Source organism: Protopterus annectens, chromosome 12.part0 (assembly GCF_019279795.1).
Source record: "Protopterus annectens isolate FY-2018-M chromosome 12.part0, PAN1.0, whole genome shotgun sequence".
Lineage (NCBI taxonomy): Eukaryota > Metazoa > Chordata > Ceratodontiformes > Protopteridae > Protopterus > Protopterus annectens.
The window spans coordinates 1,175,171,172-1,175,191,980 of NC_056746.1; the positions used below are offsets into that span (position 1 = coordinate 1,175,171,172).

At 43.4% G+C, this 20,809-nt stretch overlaps 1 protein-coding gene across 2 annotated transcripts in view; it reads right to left on the minus strand.

Moving 5' to 3' along the window:
- CTNNBL1 (catenin beta like 1) overlaps nucleotides 1-20,809 on the minus strand; it is a 2,650,525-nt gene that overhangs the window by 2,025,209 nt on the left and 604,507 nt on the right. The window lies entirely within an intron of this gene.

The following is a 20,809-nucleotide window of genomic DNA, read 5'->3' on the forward strand; positions in this document are numbered from 1 at the left end:
AATCATCAGCATAATGTACAAGGGCAGCTTGATGGTAGGATTTATGTAAATTGTTGTAGAATATATTAAACAGCAGAGGGCCGAGAATGGAGCCCTATGGCACACAAGTACTGACAGAAAGAAAGGGAGAAAAAGTGGAGAGCCATTTAACAGACTGGTATCTGCTGGTTAAGTACTTGTTAAACCATAGCAATAGTACTTGTTCAACAATAGCAGTGTGGGTTGTGACAGCCTGAGGGAAAACTGTTGGTAGAGGAGTTTCTGGTGAAAGACTAGATCAAAAGCTTTAGAGATCAAGAATAGAGAGGAAATAAGTTTGCCTTAGTTTCTGACTTTGTTAATAAAGTCATGGTAGTGCTATAATACTGCCTTAGGAACTAAGAAACATCATTATTTTGTCTCTGAAAAAAAATGATTCATTCTGAAAATAGTTTCAGGTAAAGAGACTGGCCAAAGCCACTCTCTCCTTAGAATCAGATTCCTGGGAAGACAAAACAGAATCTGCCCCTTAACAGTCATTTTGAGATTCAACACCTTGAATCGCTTCAGAAAATGAAGAATCTCTTTTACTTTTATGACAAAAGAGCTATACTGGTAGGGCCACTATAAATCACTATTGTCCACAGTAACTAAAATAGAAGACACATGTCTTCTGTTTCTTTTGACAGAAGTTTTGAAGAAACAGACCCACTTTTGCCAGGAAAACCCTCCATAACAATAGACATAGCTTTCTGGCTAGGTTGCATCATTCTCTGCCTCTTCCCCCAGAGCAGATAAAAGTGGCTCTCACTTGTACGCCAAGGGCACCCAACAGTCACACAGAAGACATGTCTAATCTCCGGTCCATGGTGGCTGCATGGACTACACCAGCAGGAGTCAGGAAAAAAGATGAATGGTCTGCGGAACCAGGTCTGGCCACAGTAGAGTCAACCATATGCATTTCAGGCGCTTTAGCAGCCTATAGTGGTAGCAAAGGCTGTTTGGCAATTTTTTTCTTTGTCAGAAAAAAGGAAGAATTGAAGAACCAGTGGATTGTTCCATGGTTAAGCCAAAAAAGATGCCCGATTTCTGGGGAAGCCTGTCAGCAACAGTTTGTAAAACAAGTTAGTAGTAAAAGATACAAGTTATGTACTTAACAGGACATTAGACTTTCTCTGGTCTCTGTCACAATAGCAACAAACTCTTAACACCTTGATCTCCTTCGTAACCCTTGGCTTCTGCTGCCTTCTTTAGATTAAAATTGCCCTCATCAGACCCTTAGAAAGCATAGCTGTCAATATATGCAAATACTGTATAAGAAACAGTAAGGTAAACAAGACCTCCAAATGCAGGCCCTCATATTTCCCCTTGTACACGACAACTTGAAGGGGAAAGGAGGACGGGTTGTTCCCATGTCCTGAGAGAGACCTGAGAATTCTAACATTCTCATAAGTACATACCTTGCATATTTCACTGGTCCTATCCTGACACTTGAACCATAGGACAGACTCCCCAGCTAACCAGTATGACCTACCTCAGTAAACACGGAGATTAGTCAACTCCAAAGGATGCTCTCTTTCTGGAAGCAGAATCAAAATTACAACATTTTGCAAAGGGATGCAGAGAAGAAGTTCCTGCAGTAATCTCACCAGGCTGAAGGTTTTAAAAAGGCAGTGGACTTAGCTTGATTCCCCAACTGTGTGAGCCTTAGGTGGGACAGAAAACCTTTTGCAAACTGAAGTGTAAATACAATCAGAAATCCATTTTGCCAATGTAGCCCTAGTATTCTTCTGACAAAGCATGGGAACCAAAAAACTGACAAAAGGTTCTCATCTTTCCTGTGGTTCTTTGTGCAGTCCACGTAAAACCTCAATTATCTGTGAATGTCCAGGCAATGTAGAAGACATTCTCCCTTACTGGAGTATTTTGGAAAAAAAAACATACATTGCGGATATCTTGTTACAAGTTATTCTGAGTAGCTACCTTGGGCATGAAGGAATGTTTCATCCTAAGCAATACCCTGTTCAGATGAAAGATGATGAAGGGGCATTTAGCAGACTGGCTGTAGCTTCAAAATTCATCTAGCAGTAATAATGGTTACTAAAAAGGCAGTCTTCCATGAAATTACATGGTGTGCTGAAACCTCAGGTTGGAAAGGAGGTCTAATTAGTTACTCAAGTGCAAAATTAAAGGTCCCAAGCCAGAGTTGGTCTGCAGCAAGGTGGAGTTGCTAATGAGTGGTTTGGAAACTCTTCATGGAAACATGAAATTGCAACTAAATGGACTTTAAATGAGCAGTAACTAGCTCCTTTCTTACACAATTGTGACAAAGTCGAACACCTGATCATGCAATGCCAAAATCTGAGAAAAAGTTTAAAGTCAGTTCTGATTTTTTTCCATTTTCCCCTATAAATTCTTCTAGTTGAAGCTTTCTGAGAAGCTGTAATGAGCTAAACAAGGAACAGACATTCCTGGCCATTACTGGAATGGTAGAAACCAAGTGATTAGATACAGGGACTGAATATCCAGTTGAGACCATCCAGACAAGTGAGTTACCAGGCTGTAGCAAGGAAAACCAAGTCTGACAGGGCCAGATGGAAGCTATGAGAATGAGTTGAGCCTTGCCATCTCTGGCTTTCTGTAATGGTCTTCATATTGGGGAAGGGAACAATAGGTATAAAGGAGACCAACTGTGGGAGAATACACTCCTGGGTGGTTGTCCTTCCTGGAGAACTATGCTGCAAAATTTGGTATACTTGGGTTTGACTAGCACAGTGAGGAGGTCATAGCACTTCTTGAATATGTTGTGTGCTACCCTGATGTTTTGGAAACACTTTTAGAGTAGCAGGTTGTGCCTGCTAATCTTGTGTGCAATCATACTGGAAGTTCCAGGTATGTGTGTTGCAAACAGAAAACTTTGTGAAGTCAGGAGCCCTTTCCCATACTCACTGCTTTTCATCACAAGTGATAGGAGTAGGTTCCTCCTTGCTTGTTCAAGTACTATGCAACTGCTACGTTTTCTGATTGTATGTAAACTGCATCTCAAGGGAGCTCGTCCTGAAATGCCTGCAATGCTAAGATGACAGCTCGCATCTCTATTGCAATGATGTGCAAAGAGTCCTCCTCCACAGTCCAGAAATCTTGAACCTTCTTGCCTGTACAGTGCCCCCCCCCACCCTAGGGTAGAAACATCAGTGGTGACCACTGTGAGTGGTCTTGGCTTTGTGAAGTGGGATCCACTGGAAAGGTTGGAAGGGTTTAACCACCAGGTTAAACTCCATCTGACTATTCAAGTAAGTCTGATCCTGAGATGCAATGGTTATGAAGACTATTCCCAGTGTAAACACAGAGTCCACTGCTAAATCCTTCTGTTGAATCTGACATTGCAAATATGAACCAATGCTGCCATCAGACCTGGAACCTTGACAATGTGAACCAATGCTGCCATCAGACTTGGAACCTTAACAATGTGAACTCCTGGTGGCTGATCTTGCTGCAGTAGAAGCCAGCTGTGTCATCAAGGATGAAATCTTTTCCTGAGGAAGAATTAACTGCCTGCTGGTAATAAGAAGACAACCTATGAAGATAAGATCCCTTGTGGGCTCCAGTTAGGGTTTGATCACATTCACTTTTATTCCTACAGGCAGGCAGAGTTGGAGCAAATGTTTTCTTGCTATCACAAGTAGATCCACTGATGGGGCTACTATTAGCTAATCATTCAAGAATTGAAAAATTTATAATGTTAAAAGTCACATTTGAGCTGCGAGTGGGGCCATACATTTGGTAAACACCCAGGGGACTGTGCCCTGCCCTAAACTAATAATGACTGGCTCCCACCTGGAAGTGAAGGAATCCTTTTGATGTATTATCCATTTTTAATATGCAAGTAAATATCCCGAAGATACACACAGCACATCCAGTCCTCTACCTAGAGACACAGTAGGATGCACTGCACCATGACCTCTGGAAAATCTTCTTTATGAATCGGTTGAGCAGACTCAGCTAGAGCACAGGCCTGTGGTCCTTGGAATTCTTGGGTACTAAAAAGAATCTAAAATAAAATCTGCATCATATCTGGTCTGATGGGACCTTTTGGACTGCTCGTTTTTGGAGAAGTTGAACCCCTCCTTAGGTTGCTCCCCTTTATCTGGCTGGTATGAAAGGGGGTCAGGAAGTCTGAAGTGGGGGTTTTACCGAAAAGAGAATGAAGTAGCCTGATTGTCCTTATCCATGAATCTTTTGTGATGGCCATCTTTGCGAAAGTGTGTAAGGAGAGATATCCCAGACTACCTCCACAGGGGAATCAGTTGGATAAACCTTTAAGAGCTGTAGGGACAAAAACAATGACAGGACCTCCTAATCCCTTGGTTGCTAATAAACCACAAACATTAACAGGCAACTCAAACCAAAGAACAAAAACCAAAGGATGGTGCGGAGGCTAGGACCACATATGATTTACTGAGCGCTTTCATCCCCAAATATACGAGACTTCTTCAGAATAAGAAAGAATTACATTGTGTATTTGGAGACTAAAGCACTCCCTTGTTTGTTGGGATCACCTCTCCCCTCTGGGGAGGTAAAGACAAAGATTCTTCTCTATCCCAAGAACCTCTGTCCTGTTGTGCTGTGGTTTCATAAGTACCAACAGCCCCAAAATCCCCACCATTTTCTGATTCCACTGAAAAGTCCTTTGCAAGGCAATGAACTTAACTCCAGCAGTAATCAACATTTTGAATTCCTGCTCACATGTGGACAGCCTGTCTTAACTTCCTGCCCAAACAGTATGTTGCCATCGAAGGGAGCTTTGACAAAGGCCACTTTGAAGAAGTCCAGGAAATATATTAGCTGCAACTAGGCTGGTCTTCTCATTATCAGGCCTGAACCTGTAAGCCATAACTCCTCCATCAGTCATGTTAAGCAGAAGACACATGAAAAGGGAGAAAATGGTACTCATGACCACCTGGTTCCCCAGTTCAGACCAGAGCTCCCTGGCTGGCAACTGTTTCCAATTCTCTGACTCAGTTTGCCTGATCTCCCTCTGAAAACAAAATATATGTGCCATATAGTTTAGCTTAAAGCCCTAGGCACAAATGTACTGGATGCAAAAACTTGCTTCCTTAGCCTAGCCATCATCTTACAATCCTTGCTGCAAAGACAGATGGGCTTGGGCATCCTCCAGGATGTGCTTCTTCATAGCCACAGCACCATGATATAATCAATAAGAGGACCTTTATTCCAAAAATACCAGTCTTGGGAGTATGGAGTACCTAGTTTGGTTTCCTTGCGATGGAGTCTATAATATCTGTCTTTTTCCAGACCTTACCACAGACTATGACCATAGATTTAAGTGAGGCAGCACTACCCATTCTGCTAAGACAGAGGAGTTATAGGCCTCTTGTAAAATCTGCTCCTCAGGGGAGGTGGGGTCAATGGTCCAGGATCTCCTCTATGTCACCACTTCTAAAATCTGGAGGAAAGATGTTCTAGACGGGATTTTGGGGAACCCTTCCTGTTACCCAGATAAGTATCCAGAGTGGAAGACTCAGGGGGGGGGGGGGTCCAAGTGCTTCCTCTTGTGCATCATCTTCCTGAGGGGGCTTTAATGGGAATACTAATCAGTACTCACCTGAGAATAGTGACCACCAGATCTCAACAGTCCTGGCCTAGAACTCTAGTCATGAGGCAGTTTCCATGACAATCAACTCAAAGTTTTGACTTTGGTGGTACCCATGGGTGGAATCAGTACTGCTGACATAATAGGCTTAAATCAGTTAAGGGTATCTCCCTTCTGCACCGAGACACCCACTGGAGTGCTTGGGACCAAAACCTTTGGTGTCGACAAGGTCAGGATTGGCAAGACTCCCAGGCAGAAGCCATGTCAAGGATCTTCAGTACCAAAGTATCAAAAGCAGAGCTCTCTGACAGAGAATGGCACCTATGTGATCAGTATAGACAAAGCCGACCTGCCCCAGGCACTAGTACCCATAGGCACCAAAGGAAATGGCATAGTTACTGGTGCCAAAGCCATTTGCATAGGAAACATAAGGTTCATCTGCACAGACAGGTCCAACATGACAGTCTGTGTCATTTCCTTCACTGACGTGCCAGAATCAGACCAAAAGGAAGAAAAGAACCACGGATGGTGAGAGGAATGTCTTAGCCCATGGTAGGGACCATTACTTTGTGGCTTTGTCCATATTTTTTGCACTAAGGGTTTAAAAGTATGAATTCTGACAAGGTAATAACTTTCTAGCTTTAGTCAATGGTAACTTGTCAAAAACATCTAGGCAGAGTTTCCTGTTTTTACATGTCATCCAAGAGTCTGATTTGCTCAGATTCATGGATTATGTTAAGTAAAGGATACAAGAATCAAACACAGGTCTGCAAGAAATACTCTACTATCAAACATACCTTAAAGCAATGATACCTGGTCTCAACCCAAGCTTTCTGCCTTACAATCTAGATTGGTTTTATTTGACTTTTGCTTCCTCAACATGTCACCAGCTTGTGGTCCATCCTCAATGTCACATATTATATTTTGCCAGAGATGCAGCTTGCCCTCTCAACCCAGCTACTGTAAGGCAAGGTCTTTTGGGTAGAGATCACTGTATGAAACATTATTACGGTATTATGGCATTAAATACACAACAAAAAGCTTCCTATAGTACACTGCATATTTATTTTCAGTTACCCCATTATTTAATTCCAGTGCATCTTACAGTATATAATTATTGTAACTAGTTCTTCACCGCTCTAGACACATGGGTATTAATGAGTATGCAGAAGCATTATCCTGGCAGGTGCCAGGCAGCCCAGGTTTTACGGCTATTCCATAAAACACTGCCAAACATAGAACCCATGTGTAAAACTCAGAATACTCATCCACACTGTACAAATGATAGTAAAGATAATGTGGAAGAGAACTGAAACTAAACCCATCTCCACTGCATTTGCAATTTTTTTTAGTGACAAATTAAAACAAGCAAAAATAATGCAATATCTTTCGGCTTTTCCCAGTCAGGAGTCACCACAGTGGGTCGAGTTGCCAGCCCAGCACCCAACCTTCAAAGAAAGCACATACATACACATACGCACCTACCTACCTGCATATCTTTGAAACTCACTCGACCACAAAGAGGACATGCAGATTCTGCACAGAAGGCGCTCCAGCAGAGAATCGAACTGGAGAGCCTCTTGCTATGAGGCAACAATGCTAATCACTGCGGCCATCTGACAAATTAAAACAAGCAAGGGATAAAAAGATTTATGTATAAAACAACAAGATTAATCCTGACAGTTGTTTGGTGCATCTAATAGCCTTTTAAACTTCACAACAAAGTTTGCTATTGGCACCCAGCAAATGCTTAACATATTAATTGGGTTAAACTACACTTCAGTTTACCCATTTTGCCATACATTTTCTGCACCAAAGGGAAACAAATGTGTATGAATGGTTGTCTGCTTTAATAAAACTCAAAAATCCAAAGATTACAAAAATTCTTATTACCACACAACAGCAAAAAGCTCTGGCACTTAGATCAGTAGCCAGAAAACAAGCCACTGTATTATTAAATCATCTGCTTATTGTGGTATTAAAGAAAAGGAAGAAGAGAACAATAAAAAGTACAATCATACAATTCCAAATTAGGGCTTATAAATGCACCACATGGAATGGCCACAGGACGGTAGCAACAGTAATTATGTGCACTTTTCAAATAGCTTTAAGAGCACAGAAATCCAGTTCCTACAAATGGCTCCAACAATAAATGAATGTTCAATGAAGCACTTCTGAACTCGTATTATTAAAGTGTATCCTTCCTTTTCTTCTTTAATTTTTCTCTCATTATTCCTCTACAAAATCAGCTCAAGCATTACCACACTAACATCTTAACTGAAGTAGCTTACAAAGTGCCAAGAACAACCAGCTGGGGTCCTGTACTGCCTCTTCAGGAGAGCATTATTTTAATTACAGCTAGCAAGAAAACAGGCTGTACCCTAAATTTATAATTAATAATAAAGAAGGTGGAGCAAAGAGCTTAACGATACATATAAACACAGGCAGAAGTTATTTTTTAAATGCTGTACTTGAACCAAACTGTACAGTCAATAACCCAATAAAGGAATATTCCAAAACGCATTTCTGCAGTCAGACACAGCATTGTACCAAAAGAAAGGCTGCTCTTGTGTGTGTGTGTAAATAACTATGGATATTACTGCACCTTTCACTAAAACTCCAAATGGCTACAAACTTTACATAAAGCAGTTTAATCAAGTTGCTAGGATTTCAAATTTAAAGGCAAACTCTAGTAGATGAGCTACTTTCACTGCATTTCAGAACTCGTATCCCAGCAGATACATTTCTGGCTTAAAGGAGCCAAGTTTACCAAACCAACATTGAAATTAAACTTTAAAACAACTTACATTCACAGAAAAAAATTATGAATGAATGACTTGGAAACATTTCTGCACATAAATCCTAGTCATAATGATAAGATCATGTCTCTATTAAGGGAGTAATGCCAATATGCCAACTACACAAATATCACACCTACTGAGACTGAGTAAAAGGACAAGGGTTTTTGCAGAGGATGTTTAACAGTATTAACACTGGGATAAGAGAATACTCCTCAATGCCAGAGTTAAGCAACACTGAAGTAAGTAATGCAGCAAGTTTTGATGTTACTGCACATGAAGTTTTTTTTTTCTGGGGTGTTGTGACTCAAAAATCAATGTGCCACTGAAATACCTATGTGCTCCCTTCTTACTGACTATTTTATGGTTTGATGACCAGGCCCCAGCAACCAGCAGTGCTGCCTCACAGCTGAACTCCGTTTAAATTCAGTTTCATGAACTCCTGTTTAAATTCAATTTCATGATTAGTTAACATGTTGGCCCTCCCCCTCTACAACACCTGGGCCAAGAATACTTTTTTTTTTTTTTTTTTTTTACTCCGGCTTTCATGACACTCAACCTCTCACCTCTACAATCCTGAACAAATCCAGAAATAATCACAGACAACCGGGGACTCCTTTGAAATAAAAGCATTACTAACGTGAGATGATGACAAAATAAGAGAATGTGAATTAATATGCATTTCCTGAAGTAAAATAAAGTGAATAATTACCTTAATCCACTACCTTTTCTTTTAAAACTGCCATTTTTTTGGAGGGATTATGAGAAAGGAGCAAACTTTTATGACAAATTCAGGGATGTTCCAGAGAATCAGGGACAGTTGAGCAGTACTGTCTTTGAAGATGCAGACTAGAGAAGGTGTCTGTCTGCTTTAAGTCAGAAATGTATTCAACACTTGCTTGGAACACAACTCTGTAATGCACTGATTATAGCTGATCCTACTAGTATCCAGACACACAAAACCTTAAGAATTGCTTCAAATCTGGTGCTATAGGAATGCAATGGTACGAGTCTTTCAAATCATGGGTCACTAAAAAAACTTAAATGAAGAATGAACAAATCTTGAAGAGAACATTTTGAACTTTGGAACTTTAACAAACTGGTTCATAAAGGAAAGTTCTAGGACTGGTCTCCATGAAGCTTCCATCTTTGGCACGAGAAATACTTCATCCTTACTGAGAAGGAGGGACAGCTTCTATCAACTCTCAAGTTAGCAGGTACTGAATTACAAGAGGAAAATGTATGACCTGGTAGATAAGGAGGAATCTCCTAAAAAAGTAAGAAAGACTCCCACTGCCATCTGTATCCTTGATGAATCAAGATGTTTGGGAAGAATTAGAGACTTGTCAGGGGGGAAAGGAAGTGGAGGGTAGACAGTCTTTCAGACTTGTGAGATGGACTTGTTTCTGGGGGACTCTTTTTTTTTTTTTTTTTTTTTTTTTTTTTTTTTTTTGCAGCCCTCTTGCCATTGCTTTTTAAAAGTCTGCTTATCAGCACCTTTTTTTTGCAGCCCTCTTGCCATTGCTTTTTAAAAGTCTGCTTATCAGCACCTTGCTGTGTTTACTTATTTTGCTTTTGTAAACTGTTGCAGAGGTAGCTGTAAAACCCTTGTCAGATTTGGAAGAGGAGGGCTGAAAAATCTGAACTTGCTGAATTAACTTTCCTTTCTCATTACACTTTAAGGGCCACTGCAGCATATGGTTCAAATACAACCTCTCCATGTCAGCTTTTACATTGTCAGAAAGGTTTTGTATAAGCAACTAAGCAAACCAATCATGACAGTCCCAGTAGCAGCAACTCTGGAAGTGGCATCAGCTGAATCATAAGCACACTTCAAAGAATAGACACTTGAGATAAAGAAGCAATAGGATTTACAAAAAACACTTTTTCCTCAGGCTAGGGAAAAGATGCCATAATGTTCCTCATATTCTCAAAAGAGGCAAGCATAATATAACATGTTAACCTGACAATTCACGAATTCTAAAAAGCAGTGCTGTAGAATACCCCCCCCCCCCCAAAAAAAAAAATCTTTCAAAGACTTGCCTATTCTTGTCAGAAGAGGAGGGATCATCATTTACCAGATGTTTATCAGCTGGGTCTGATTTAGGGTTAGACAATAAAAAAATAAATAAGATTGAGGAACTTTATTAAATCTGCCTCATTTCTTAAACCCAGTAATCTTGCTGTAAGGTAAATTACAGACTGCAATAAAAATATCCTCCAATTACAGAAGTGTGGGAGGAACTAATGCAAGTTCACGAAATTCCAGTTGCAATAAATCATAAAATTTCTTTAACAATAGTGGAAGATCATTATGTTCCCACTGAACAATTGATGGATTCAGGAAAAAAAAAAAGCCTTTCAGGGGACTATCAGAAGAAATGCTATCCTCAGAATCAGAATCCGGAGGACATAAAACAGAAGCTGCCCCCTCGCAATCATCTTCCTCTTCAAAGTCCTGAACATCCTCAAAGTGAAGAATTCCTTTTTCTCTTCCCAGCAGTAAAAGAACTGGTGGGGTCAAGAGTCGGAACTAAGCCCTGCTCTAAACCCAATAAATCACTCCTGTCCAATATAACTAAGAAATCAAAGATAAATGTTTTAATTTCTTTTTGTCAGGAATTTCAGAAGAAACAGACGTAATTTTCACAAGACAATACATCCTCAGGGACAGGCATCGTAATCTGGCTAAGAGAAGGTAGTCCCCATTCCTTCCTCAGAGACTGACAAAAGCGGTTCACCCTTGCCTGGCAAAGGCACTCAAACAGCCCCACAGACATGACTAATCCCTACTCCATGGGTGGCAGTAGGGACTACACCAGAGAAAGCCAAGTAAAAAAGATGCATGGTCTGAGGAAACAGAAATAGCCATATCAATGTCACCTATCTGCAGCTGAGGCAAACCAGAAGCCTGCTGAAGGGGCAAAGGCTGACAGAATTTTTTTCCTTCTGTGGGTGGAAGAAGGAAGAACAAAGAAGGTTGTCCAATGGTGAAGCAGAAAAAGATGCCAGAATCCCAAGGAAGTCTGGCAAAAGTAGTCAGTGAAACAGGTTAAGCCATCTGCAGCAAAGGCAAGTATGCTACCAACACTGCTTTAAAATTTATAGCACAAACACTGATGATAGCTATTTGGTAAACAAAGCAGTAAAAGAATGAAAACAGGCGTTGCATGAGCAATAGTAAACTTCTCCTCCCTTGAAACATATCATTCCTTGAAAATGCACAGAAAGTCAACATATCGAATATCTGTAAAGCACAGAATGGTTAAACACTGTGCCATTAATACTGATGCACATAACATCAACACAGACAGGTGAACAAGAACTGCATTATGTGAGATCGGGGAACAGCTGGAGTTGGGCCTTTCTCCACTGCAGTGCAAAGTGCAAACCCAGCACTGGTATATATAATTAGCAGGGGGCAAAAGAAAAACATCTGTCGATTCGATATGCATTTATATTAATAGATCAGTGTTTAGCCTCCATCACGGTGGCCATTAGACTATGTGATATAAATCTACACACACACACAAATATGGGTGTACTTAAAATGATCTAAACATCATAATATCAACAGTGAAAATATCAGCAAAAACACATCTAAACACAAATGTCAACAAATACGAGGCATATGCAAAATTAGAAGTTATGTACTCACCATAACGTTCCATCTGAGTAGGTGACTTCATTTGGATGCAACCTGTGGGTATCGGATCCGACCTCGGATCCGAGCCGGCATTTCAAAAGCTTAGGCTCCGAGCTCCTAGCTCCTCCCTCTTACCCATAACCCCTTGCCAAGCCCTGACTGACCTCAGATTGAGTTTGCCTAAATAATACTGACTACAGTACATGAACAAAGCATAAATACTCGCTCTATAAAGGTCAGGGGGATGGAGGGGGGGATGGTTGCATCCAAATGAAGTCACCTACTCAGATGGAACGTTATGGTGAGTACATAACTTCTAAATCTGAAGTAGGCAGACTTCATTTGTCTGCAACCTGTGGGACAGAGTCCCCAGCTACCTGAATCTTGGGCGGCCGTCATGGAAGGATGTTCCGGAGCACCGCTGAGCCAAAGGATGCTCTTCCCCTGGAAACAACATCCACTTTATAATGAGAAATAAAGGTATGAGGCGAGGCCCAAGTAGCTGCCGCGCAGATATCATCCAATGACACACGGGACTTAAAGGCGGCTGACGTGGAGACTGCCTAGTAGAATGAGCCGTAACCCTCCGAGGAGCAGGTCTACCTGAAGTGTCATAAGCCTGCAGAATACAATTAGCAATCCACCTAGATAGTGTGACTTTAGACACTGCTTTACCCAAAGCAAATTTAGCAAAGGAGACGAACAGCTGATCTGATTGCCTGTGACCAGCTGTTCTGTGAATATAAAATCGTAATTGTCTATGAACATCCAAGGAATGCAATTTGTATTCTCCTTTGTTTGAGTACTTGGGGAAAAAACACAGGTAAATTGATTGACTGGTTGATATTAGATTCTGAAGAGACTTTCGGAAGAAAAGATGGATTGGTCCTGAGGCACACCCTATCTGGAAAGAAGGAAAGGTAAGGCGGCTTGACGCATAGAGCCTGAAGTTCAGACACTCTTCTGGCTGAAGTGATAGCTACTAAGAAGGCAGTCTTCCAGGAAAGGTACTTTAGGTCTGTAGAAGCTGCAGGCTCGAAGGGAGGAGCAGTAAGGGCTTGCAGAACTAAAGATAGGTCCCAAGGTGGTACAATCTCCTTGACTGGAGGCCTCAACAAAAAAATCCCTTTGAGAAAGGTTTTGCACAATTTAGCCGTCATGAGGGGAGCTGTCTCATGACCAATATGATAATGCGAGATGGCTGCCAATTGTACCTTAATCGTGGAAGAACTTGCCCCTTGATGAAAGAGGTCTGTTAAAAAATCCAGCACTGCTGACATAGGTGCTGAGAAAGGATCCAAAGTTCTCTGAACCACCCAAATAGAGAATCTCTTCCATTTACTCCGATAAACCTGCCTGGTGGAAGGTTTATGAGCTGCCACTAAAATGGCCTACGAGATACCGGGAGTCCTAATCAAGGATGGAACTGGAGCAGCCAAGCTGTCAATTTCAGGGTGCGTAGATTGGGAACCGAAATTCCCAGAGGGTGGGAGATGAGATCCGGAATCGGATCCAGAATCCAGGGTGGATTGATTTTGTGAGACCATACAAAGGGGAACCAGGGTTGACTAGGCCAGAACGGGGCAATGAGAATCATTCTGCTCCCCAAACTGTTGGCTTTCTGCAGAAGCCTCTGCATCAGAGGTAGTGGAGGGTAGGCATAAAGAAGACCGGGAGGCCAAGCATGCACCAGCGCATCTCGGGAATTCCCTGGTGGGGAAGCAGAGCGAAGAAATTGTCGCATTTGGCGTTTGAGGGAGAGGCAAAAGATCGCAACAGGGTTGCCCCAAACGGCAAAAATCTTCTTCGCTACCTGAGGATTGAGAGACCACTCGTGAGGTGAAAGAATGGTGCGACTGAGTTTGTCCGCAAGGATGTTGGATTTTCCCGGAATGTGCGTTGCTACCAGAAAGCGTTTGGTGGAAATTGACCATTCCCAGACTCTCATGGCCTCTCGACAAAGGGGATAGGACCTGGTTCCTCCCTGTTTGTTGATGTACCAGACTACCGACATGTTGTCTGTCTGAATCGCAATAGTCCCTGAAGGAAGAACGTGGTGAAGTGCTTGCAACGCTAGGAGCACCGCCCTCATTTCCAGGACATTTATATGCAACGCGTCTCTGTGGGGTTCCACGTGCCTTGGACAATCTTTCCGCAGAATGCCCCACCCGAGGCAAGAAGCGTCCGTGGTCACTGTGGCTCGGGGAAATGCAGCACAAAAAGGTCTCCCTGTCAGGGGCTCCGGAGAGAGAAGCCACCAAAGAAGGGAATCCTTGCACACTTTGCTGACCGCTATCGGAGTGTTGAGAGAGGAACTGAGAGGGACCACTGAACCTGAAGGGTCCATTGAAGAACCCGCATGCGTGCGAGCATGAATAAGAAGCGGAATAGCTGCCGCCATGAACCTAGGGCCCTCAGGACCCGAAGCTGCAGTCGGAAATGGTTGCAGGACCGCTGCTACATGACACTTCAGGTTGGCAATTCTGTCTGGAGTGAGGAAGGCTCGCATTGACCTGGTGTTTAGCCTTCCTCCTATGAAATCTATAACTTGTGTGGGGTGCAGTAAAGATTTCTCCCAGTTGACAGTGATGCCCAGCCTTGGGGCTAGTCGAAGAAAGTAGTCCCTGGCTGAGCACAGAAGATGCCTTGATGATGCCGTCAGGAGCAAGTCGTCCAGGTACGGAAAGACCTGTAATCCCCTGGAGCCTCAGGTGGGCCGCTACAACAGCTAAAACCTTGGTGAACACCCTGGGGGCTGAGGTGAGACCAAAGGGAAGGACCCTGAACTGATAATGACTGGCTCCCAGCCGGAAGCGAAGAAACCTCCTGGACCGTTTGTCCATGCGAATGTGGTAGTACGCGTCCTTGAGGTCGATGGAGCACATCCAGTCGTTCTCCCTCAAGAGGGGGAGTATAGATTGAAGGGTGACCATCCGGAACTTTTGCTTGGTTACTGACAGGTTCAGCAGGGAAAGATCTAAGATCGGTCTTAAGTCCCCCATTTTCTTTGGCACTAAAAAGAACCTGGAGTAAAACCCTGACCCGGTTTGATCTGGGGGGACGCACTGGATAGCTCTTTTTCCTAGCAGCTGTCCGATTTCGATAGCTGCTGCCTCCCTTTGGTCGGGTGGAACATCTGGGAGGCTGGGAGATCTGGGAACTTTGTACAGGGGAATTGTATAACCTCTGGATATCACACGAAGCACCCAACGGTCTGTTGTGATGGACTCCCAAGAAGTTAGGTGCCTCGAACGCCCCGACTGCCTCCAGAGACGGACAGCCGGGCAACCCTTCAGGGCTGCTGCGTGGGTCTATCAGAGAAAGGTTCTCTGGACCCAAAGTTGCTAGGAGCCCCCCTGCCTCTAGGACGGCGACCTCCTCGTCCTCCTCTGCCACGGAAGGACTGGTTATCCGGAGCAGGTTGGGACTGCTGCGCTTTCCGGAACCACATCTTCTTCTGTCCCTTTTGGTTCTTCGAGAAGGACCTCTGGGGAGCTGAGAAGCGGACTCCGACGGCAGACAGCGTCTTCCCGTCCTTCTCGCTCTGGACTAATGTTTCGCAAACAGTTTTGCCAAACAAGGCAGAACCATCGAAGGGGGCATTCGCGAAGGTCGCCTTGAAGGGCTCTGCGAAATCACAGTGGCGGAGCCAGGCCTGTCGCCTCATGACTAGGCCTGCTCCGCTGGCTCTAGCGGCTCCCTCAGTAGCGAGAGAAAGCAGCCGCATAGATGTATTCGAAACTGATCTGAGAGTGGCCATTCGGGTGGAGTATACCTGCTTATCCTCACTCGACATGGACTCTGGGGGAGATGCAGCGTATTCTTTAATCAGATCCCGCTGCATCCTGATGACGTGTGCCATGTAGTTCAGCGCTCTCAAAGAGAAGGTTGCTGAACTGAAAACTCGCTTCCCAATGCGATCCATCGAGCGGGACTCCTTGCCCGGAGGATGCATAGAGGGACTCTCCTGGGCCAATTCCCTCTTAGTGGCTGCAGCCATCATCATGGCATCTACTGGGGGGCCTTTGCTCCAGTGAGTGCGGTCCGCCGGAGGGGAAAGGATACGGTCAGGACGCTTGGGTACAGGCTCAACGGTGTCCGGATCCTTCCACGCTCTGATGGATATAAGGTCCACCAGAGGGTTGGCAGGAGGGGACACCCAAGAGGTAGATGGGCCCGCCTCGAATGCCTCCGAGAACACAGACTCGTCTGAGGAGGCCTTGGGGGCAGACCACCCCCCCCGATCCTCAACATTTCCATAATGTCTCCAAATGAGAAGTCTTCAGGGGGTGACCTTGGGGAGCCCTCCCCTTCATCCAAGTCTGTGTCTTGATAGCGGACTCGGGGAGTCCATGTGCCTCCTTTTGCACTTACGCTTCCGAGGTACTTCTTCGGGGGGGCTGTCCGAGGAGTACTCTTCCGCAGCTGGATGTTCCAAGGGAACTACTTGGGACATTGAGGCGGGCTGTCCCTGGGACCGGCTGGTGGGGGCCTGGCCCAACTGCAAGGGAGTGCGGGATGGAGCCGTGGCAGGGACCGGGGGTCGGTAGTCCTCAACAGTGCCCTTTCCACTATGCCGAAGGCCGAGGGAGCCAGCTTCTCTAAACCCGAGCCGACCCCACTCGGATCCGGCCGCGGATCGGAGCCGGAGCGAGACCGTCGGATCCGAGACCGTGTGCTCTGACCTAGGCGGAGCCGAAGATACACCAGCTCCCTCGGACCCGAGGCTCGGTCCTCGGCTCGAGAGGTCGGGTCGAAGTACCAAGCACTCAAGGGATGGGGCGGATCCGAGGTGCGCCGACCTATCGGATCCGACCCACCCCGGATCCAACTCTGCCCGGCGCCGACAGCTCGAACCCATGGTATGGGTCGGAGAAGGAGCCAAAGGGGCGAAAAAGGGTCGAAGCCCCTCCCGGATGGGGGCTAGGAGCACTCCCATTTGCATTTGGGCCTGGATGAATTTCCTCATCATCCGGTCCATATCTGCTTCACTCATGGAGAATGTGGATCTGGTGGAGGCCACGAAGCGGACCTAGAGAGCCGCCTTGGGGACCTCAGCTGAAGGGCTAGCCTCCTCCTCCTCGGGCCCAGGAGAGAACCGAGGGGAGTGGAGCCGAGGAGGAGGAAAGCTAGAAGGCACAGGGGAGGCCCGCTTAGATGGAGGAGCCGAACTGGAGGTTTCAGCTCTCCGTTTGTGGTGCCTCTCCCTGTGCCTCTCCTTCTTCTCTCTCTCCCTAGAAGACTCTCTCTCCTCCGGCATCTTAGAGGGAGGTTGAGTCCCAGCCGGAGGAGGAGAGCCCACAGCAACTGCTTGCTGAGTAGAAGGGGCAGAAGCGGCGGTATCTGGAGGGAGAAGTCCGCCAGCACCAGCTTCGACCTCCGCTCCCTCAAAGCTCGGGGGTTGAACCCTGCACAAATGGTACAACCAGATGACAGGTGTTCAACCCCCAAGCATTTAACGCACCGAGTGTGGCCATCCGCTGGGGACAGCTTATGGCCACACTCGGTACATTTAGAGAATACAGCCTTATGGGCTTCAGACATATTAAGCCCTAACAGGCCTCAAACAAACACACACACACAAACTACGCAAAACCCGAGAAAAGTTTAAAATAAAGAGAGAGGAAAGCCTAACACAATCACTTCTAATTAATAAAATTAAAAAAGTTAAGGTTTTTGAAAATTTTTCTGTCAAAAACAACCTATCTGCACTAGGAGCTCAGGAATCCGTCGCAACTTGAAAGCGGCAAACGAAATCTGAGGTCAGTCAGGGCTTGGCAAGGGGGTATGGGTAAGAGGGAGGAGCTAGGAGCTCGGAGCCTAAGCTTTTGAAATGCCGGCTCGGATCCGAGGTCGGATCCGATACCCACAGGTTGCAGACAAATTAAGTCTGCCTACTTCAGATTCAATGTTTTTCTCTGTACCCTTTGCTAACTATATATACCAAATCTGCAGTTACACAGTACTTCTATGCTATAACACTGACTTTGTCACTATTTTTACATTTTATCAGTATTTCAGTTTAGTTTTTTTCATGTATATTAAAGACTGTGCGCTCAGTAAATATAGCAATCCATACACAATTCCTAAGCTGTACTCTGATATTCAACTAGATTATTCTAATATAAACAAAGAGAAAAAAAAACAGGATTTCCAAATTCCTCCTTTTTAACTTACAACACATTCAGCTTTTAATGTATAGTATTTTGGAAATGCAGTTTCAAATACCACCTTCTATGATGAGTCACTCACAATTTCAGTTTTCATTTGGGAAGGAAAATATGTTTTTCCCCTACTTGGATGAAAGTGGTACTATTTTGCAGAATTAGTGACTGCCAGTATTTCCACCAGTCTGCAGCACATGCTATGAAAATAGAAAACCTACCAACCAATGTACTTATGGAAAAATAATGCACTTACAAAATGGGAAGAGTAGCAAGTTTGTGACTTCGGTGGAAAAAAATGCTCACGCACTAACTTACAGAATTCTGCAGTACGAGATATTCAAATGAGAGACCTTTAGCACCCAGCTTATTTTTTACTGTAGAAATTCACATACATGTAGTGTGTGTGTGCATGCATCACTGTGGTGATGATGAAAAAAGAACAATGACCCACAGATTCTATATGAATACTGCAAACAGCATTTATGCATTTTTTCTGCTATCCACACAGCACCACTCTCTCTTTCAGTCTATTCCAAAGTACAAGCACCCTTCCACAACAAGGTTCCCTCTTAAAAACATACTTAACTCATCTTCATTCCACATTATGCATGTTCCTCCTTCCCCCTGTGTCCTTTTGTCTCAGCATTATCCCAACAGTGACCTAATGGTATGAAGTAAAAACTCATACATGTACTATCTATACATTAACTATTGTAGGTCCCACATTCATCTACAAGTAAAATAACTTCTTTTGTGACACAGGTGACCATGACTTCAGACAGCCTCAGCAGTGGTATGGGATATGACAAGCAACTATATCAGATAAGACTTGCTTTATTGTTAACCACTGCATATTCCACTAATGCAGCAGGAGAAAAATTACAAAATACTATTGTATTTGACAAAGTATAATTTCACTTTTCTTAGTAATTAAAATACAAAGACATTACTTCTATAAATATTTTTTTTCTGAACGACTTTATATGTGTATGCATTATTGTATTTAACACACCTCCCAGAAATAACATTCTTATACTTGAAGACATACTATCCTGGATATCTCGTACAATTTGTAATAAAGTTATGATTCTAGGAGATGCTAACATTAATTGGCTGAATTTTACATTTGACTACCCATTCTCCAGTAAGAACCTATCTGGCTTCACTCAAATTATACAAACACCAAAAAGCCACAATAAATAAAAAGATCAAGCTTCTATACTTGACTAGATACTAGTACCAATCCAAATAAAATTTACCAAAGCTGGTACACTTCCGGACACCTTAAGCGACCACTTACCCACCTATGCTCACAAAGCCACCACTCAGCTAGCTAATGAACATAACTATAAAACTTCCAGTAATCTCTCAACATTTATCCAACAATTATTTATAATCTAGTTAAATGGCTTTGATTGGTCCTCATTAAAAACCTCCTCTTTAGATGAAGATGAACATCATTTTATCTTGAAATTCCTCAGCACTCATAACAGCTTAGTTTCTTTCCACACAAAAATAATTAAAATAAATCATTCTTCATGACTTTCAAAGCCAAGTCATGAGAAAAGCTACCTAACATAGTAAGAGTATCAAAAGAATAAAACCCACTCCAATCTACAGCTTGTTAGGTAACTCAGTAATCAAATAAAAGAAAAAAAAAAGGCACTAATAGAAAAATAATTCTATTCCTACCTAGAAAATAATGGACAGCCATAATCTCTCTGCTTAACTCAGGAGCTAAAAAAGACCCTAGCCCATCTGCCAATACATACATTGGCCACCCAATTGGCTAGCTAATTTAATACCTACTTTATTGAAAGTACTGCCAACTTAACCTTATTCTCCACTCAGTCATAGTCCTCCTACACCCAAAAACCATCCAAACCCTCTCCTACAACTTTCTCTTCACCCAATAAGACAAAACTATTTTCATCCACCAGCAAATAAACCATCCTTTTCCATTACACCCATCTCTCTACATCTTTTATAAAAAAAAAAAACTTCTACTGAAACTTAAATCCTGCTCTGCAGACAACATCCCTGATGAATCCGTTAGACTAGCGGCAAAACCCACAGCCTATCCAAATACCATCCTCATTAACAGCTCTATTCTTGAAACTTATGTTCCGACAATATGGAAAAAGTCCTATATCATCTCTTTGCACAAAAGGGGCAACTCCACAGATGTATCAAACTTTTGTCCTGTAGACATCTTGTCTCCTAGCTCAAAAATTCTAGAAAAATGCCTTCATAAGCAACTTGGTAAACAAATCCTTAACAAACACCAGGTAGCAAATACACAACACAGTCTTTGGCCAGCCACAGTACAACTACTGCCTTATTATCCTTTACTGAAACTGTAAATAAAGCTAAATTCAGAGGTAACCATGTCTCTTCTCTACTCCTTGATCTAGAAAAAATACTTTAATACCAACTCTCATTCCAGACTTCCGCACCAGTTACCTTTACTTGGCCCATCATCCTCTACTGTCCAGTGGTTTAATAGTTATCTTTCTAAGGCACCTTTAATCCATACATACCTAACACTAGTGTCGCTCAAGGTTCCATTCTTGGCCCTCTCCTCTAACATTTTCGTTAATAATCT